This window comes from Peromyscus californicus, unplaced genomic scaffold, assembly GCF_007827085.1.
Source record: "Peromyscus californicus insignis strain IS unplaced genomic scaffold, ASM782708v3 Scaffold_14__1_contigs__length_90479793_seg_2, whole genome shotgun sequence".
Lineage (NCBI taxonomy): Eukaryota > Metazoa > Chordata > Mammalia > Rodentia > Cricetidae > Peromyscus > Peromyscus californicus.
Window position 1 is genome coordinate 67969509 of NW_026294436.1, and position 4778 is coordinate 67974286.

The window sequence follows — 4778 nt, forward strand, 5'->3', positions numbered from 1 at the left end:
TGGTCCCAGCAGCCAAGGACTCACCTTGATGGGTTTCTCTGACCCCAGGTTTTAAGATCATATCCTTAGCTTAGTGGAAGTGGCTCTCCACAGATCCCACTTTCCTCCGTCACCTATCCTGTCTAAGAGCCATATATAATTGTGAAAAAACACTGAAAGCTATTCTGGTTTTATTATTTTGGGTTTTTTCTGTTGCTGTGATAGAATATCCTGACAAAAAGCATCATAGGGAATAAAGGGGCTTGTTTCAGTGTGTAAGGTTGGATTACAGTCTATCATTGTAGGGAAGTCAAGGCAAGAACCTCAGATAACTAGGCACATCACAGCCACAGTCAAGAAGTCAAGAAGATAAAGAAATGAACACACACACACACACACACACACACACACACACACACACACACACACACACACACACACTACCTTGCTGGCATTGTTTGATTTCTTCACTGTTACACAGTTCCGGACCTCCTGCCTAAGGAGTGGTAGCACCGACAAAGAGCTGGATCTTCCCATATCGATTCACTTAGTTAAGACAATCTCCTGCAGGCCAACCCGAGAAGGCAATCTCTCATTGAAACTCTTTTTTTTTTTTCTGGTGATACTAGCTTGTGTCAATTTGAAAATTATAGTTAATACCATAAGAGGTATTGAATTGAACATATTCTGCTTCTCATAAAAGTCAGATTATGGCTGGAAAGTAGAGATGTGGAAAGAGACATCAAGATAGACACATGAAAGAAACAAGTTGACTAACAAAAGACTAGAACATGGTCTCCACCAGGGCTGCATGGAACAAACAGGAAGAGCCCACAGCATACAAATTCAAGAGGAAGCAGGGGCTGTGTAAAGACTGATAGCGTCATGAGATTATTGATGCAGGACTTTTGAACGTCTTTCTTTTCCAAGTATCATCAGCCTACTCTCATTCTTAGAGTATCATTCCCTTTCTAAATCAATTGTCTCTCTGTCTATTACCAACCACATGTCCCTGGTGCAATTCTTCCTCTGGGGTCACAAGAACCTGGAGATTTCAGCTAGTGCCCCCTGGAGTCCAACCTATTCAATAACCCCTATAAGAATTGAAGCAGAAAAGCACATAGAAAAAAATTTTAATAGACATTCTTGCTAGTCAGTGTTCGGCTTTAAATATTGTCATGGAGACCACCAGGGACAAGGTAACACTCACAATCACTGATGTTGCCCTTGGGAGCCATCTTGCTTTGTCCCCCCAAGATAACCTAAGGCCATCATATTTACCTTAAGGTACATTTTCTGCCCCCAATCCACTCAATTCTAAACAGAATTTTGTCTGTGCCACTTTGCCCTGACTTACATCACTGGTCAGCCTGAGGGCCACCCTGAAGAAAACATAAAATGAATGTCCCAGAGAAACAAAACCCACTTCTGTCAAAGTCTTTCATTGGGAACACTTCATATTTCTCTTCCCAGAAAAAAAATATTGCCTACCCAAAGTAAATAAGATCTTTAGAACCAGGCCATTCCCTTTGAATAGTGCATTTACACAGCATTGCAGTTAATATCACTATGCTCCAGGTTCTTATTAGACCTTTTCAGGACAAGCCCTATGAGCTAAGAAACTGGAATTAAAATCTAAGTCTCTTGAATATTCACCAGGCATTTCCTTTACACTCCAAAACATGCTCCCTCCCACATTCTAAGCATTACTTGTAGTCTCTGGTAAGGACCCCTGGGCCAGTCTTTTTATCTACTCATTGTCCTGAAGTAAGCTGGACAGGGAATTCGAAATTTTTACTGAGTCCTACATACTTTCAGTTGATCTGTGAGTAGAGTGAACACGGAAATAGGTGTTTCTTCATAAATATTAGTCTTTGACATCATTTGGTGAACCTAGGGGAGCCAAGTTAAAGGGTTCTGTATAATATTGGAAGAGTGTGAGCATATTTAAATCCAAGTTGTATGAAACAAAGCACAGAGCTGTTCTGCGTGTTGCATCATGGGAGTATGGGCCAACTGGCTGGTGTAATAGCTCACTAAATATGGTAGTGGAAACTTCCTAATGCCTGCTGAATGCCAGCTATAGCCATCAGAGTTCTCCAGGGAAATAGACTCAAAGGGATTTATGTGGAGGTACTGACTCATGTACTCATGGGCCTGGCAAGTCCAAAGTCTAGACAGCATGTTAGTGGGCTGGAAATGCAAATAAAGTTTCATCCTATAGTTTTGTTTTTTTTTATAGATGTATATAATGTATTTTGATCATCCTCAATCCCAATACTGTAGCTGGAGTTTTCCTGCCTGGCCCACAGTCAGGACAAATCTCTCTCACCCGCCAGTCCCAAGCCGCTCAAACCCGATCAAGTAAACACAGAGACTTATATTGGTTACAAACTGTATGGCCGTGGCAGGCTTCTTGCTAACTGTTCTTACAGCTTAAATTAATCCATTTCTATTAATCTATACCTTGCCACGTGGCTTGTGGCTTACCGGTACTTTACATCTTCCTTGTCCTGATGGCGGCTGGCAGTGTCTCCCCCTCAGCCTTCCACTTCCCAGCTCTATTCTCCTCCTTGTCCCGCCTATACTTCCTGCCTAGCCAATGGCCAATCAGTGATTTATTTATTGACCAATCAGCAACACATTTGACATACAGACCATCCCACAGTACTTCCCCTTTTCTTTTCTTAAAAAGGAAGGTTTTAACCTTTACACATCTCCAAAGTCAGCTTGGTATATTTGGGAATTTGGGCGTAGCTTCTCTTACTACTTCCTGCTGGAGGGGGGCGCTGTATCTTCTGGGGAAACAAAGAAAATTTTAGGATCATGGAGTAGTCCGTGAGGCTGTATCATCTGAGCCAGTTGTCTTGAAACGGTTCTGGATGTTGGATCATCTGGGCCATGGTGTCATCGGAGACCTTTCAGGGGGTCTTGGCTGGTCAAACCTGATGTATCTTACTCTGGAACAAATCCATAGCCTCTTGCTTTCTGTGGAAACAAAAGAGACTCTTTTCCAAAGCAACATATCCTTACATCCAAATTTTGAAGTCAAAGTATCTTTAAAATATACATACTGGTTTAACTCAGCTTCCTTTACAATCAAATATCTCTCTGTAGTTAAGAATCCCAAAGACAACACAATCCAGACTCTCTGTGTAATAGTCATCTCTACGTGGCTTATTTTTTATATTAATTTTACTGTCTCTTTAAAGACTTTATTTTTTTTAAAACCATGTATTTGTTTCTATACTGTATATATCACCTTTTTTTTGTCTCTTTTAAGCCTATGTATATTTTACACACATTTTAAACTATTACATCTGAATCTGTCTTATTATGAATCTGTTGCTTTAGCAGCATGTAGCTCAGAAACCTCTTTTTTTGTTTTGTACTAGCAAAGGCTAAATCCACAATGCAGCTTAATGTGCCATTTGCAGAGACTTCATTCCCGCCATACTGCAGGTCGAGCGCGCACGCCAGCAACCCGCCAGTAGCTCAAACCGGCAGCTGCCGCTCATTTGAGAGAGACAATTAGGAAGCTGTTTTTAGCTCCGTTTTAGAATCTTTTTTCTCAGGTTTTAGGTGGAAACTCTTGCCACCACGTTGGACGCCATTTGTTGCTAGAGTTTTCCTGCCTGGCCCACAGTCAGGACAAATCTCTCTCACCCGCCAGTCCCAAGCCGCTCAAACCCGATCAAGTAAACACAGACACTTATATTGGTTTCAAACTGTATGGCCGTGGCAGGCTTCTTGCTAACTGTTCTTAGGCTTCTTGCTAACTGTTCTTACAGCTTAAATTAATCCATTTCTATTAATCTATACCTTGCCACGTGGCTTGTGGCTTACCGGTACTTTACATCTTCCTTGTCCTGATGGCGGCTGGCAGTGTCTCCCCCTCCAGCTTCCTGTTCTCTCAATTTTCCTCTCTGTTAGTCCCGCCTATACTTCCTGCCTGGCCACTGCCAATCAGTGATTTATTCATTGACCAATCAGCAACACATTTGACATACAGACCATCCCACAGTACAATACCCTTTCTTATCCCTCTCCTATACCTCCCTCTGGACCCCTTCTTCCAACAAATCCCCCTCCTATTTTCATTATGACCCACTGAGTTTAATTAGGGCCCACTACTGAAGAAAAGCAGCTCCCCGTCACTGTAACAGCCATTAGTTTCTAAGAGCTCCTTGGACAGAGGTAGACTCTTATCTGTCCCTCCCCCATCCATGCTGGAATGTTAGGCTCAGTCTTCTGCAGGTCTTGTGCTGGTAACCAGAGTTGCTCTTCACTTGTGAGTGTAACACCCATGTCCTGTCTTCACAGTACTCCTCCTCATTCTCCAGCTTTTACCTTCTTCTACCCCACCTTCCATGATGTTCTCTGAGTCTTGAAAACAGCTGTGGGTGGCTGTCCTATACAGGGCTGAGCACTCAACAGTGATCTTCTCAGCACTTTGACTAGTTATCAGTCTCTTCATTAACTGATGCCCACTACAATGAAGCTCTTCTAACCAAGGCTGAGGCTAGTATTCATCTGTAAGTATAAATATAAATATTTAGAGGGCAGTTTGACAACATGTCCATTTACGTGCTATAGTTTTGAGAGAGAGTTTTTCCCTGCCCAGAAACCTTAGTTTCAGTCTTCAAAGGCCTCCAATGATTGGCTGAAGTCCACCCAGATTGTTGAACAAAACTGCTTTTACTTAGAGCCAATCGACTGTAGATGTTAACCATTATCTATAGAATATCTCTACATCATAGATCAGTACCCCAAATATCTGGATCCTGGAGCTTTGTTAA